The sequence below is a fragment of the Salvelinus namaycush genome, chromosome 8 (genome assembly GCF_016432855.1).
Source record: "Salvelinus namaycush isolate Seneca chromosome 8, SaNama_1.0, whole genome shotgun sequence".
In the NCBI taxonomy this organism is placed as follows: domain Eukaryota; kingdom Metazoa; phylum Chordata; class Actinopteri; order Salmoniformes; family Salmonidae; genus Salvelinus; species Salvelinus namaycush.
The window spans coordinates 39844751-39845131 of NC_052314.1; positions in this window are offsets into that span (position 1 = coordinate 39844751).

Sequence of the window (381 nt, forward strand, 5' to 3'; positions counted from 1 at the left end):
GCAGAGCGTGATAGAATATGTCTGAGGGAAATGAAAAACGTGCATTTTTTTTTTTTTTTTTTTGGGCATCTTCAAAACTGTGCAAATACATAAAACAATGAAGACATTTGTTGCTAGATCATTTTTCAATGATTGATATTGGCTAACAATGCATTTGGTGGACAAATGGAAATTGATTGTGACAATAACTTCTATGACAAGTATAAAGTCTACCCTATAAAATTGTGCAACATTCTTCTCCAGATCCTGAAATCAAAACCAATCTTGGCTGGAGAGTAAAAGCGACCTCTTTCCCCTCATGACGCTCTTCCTTCCTCTCCCACCCAGAGTAACCCCATTTTACGAACAACAGATTCAGAACACTCAGATTGGAGAGGAGAA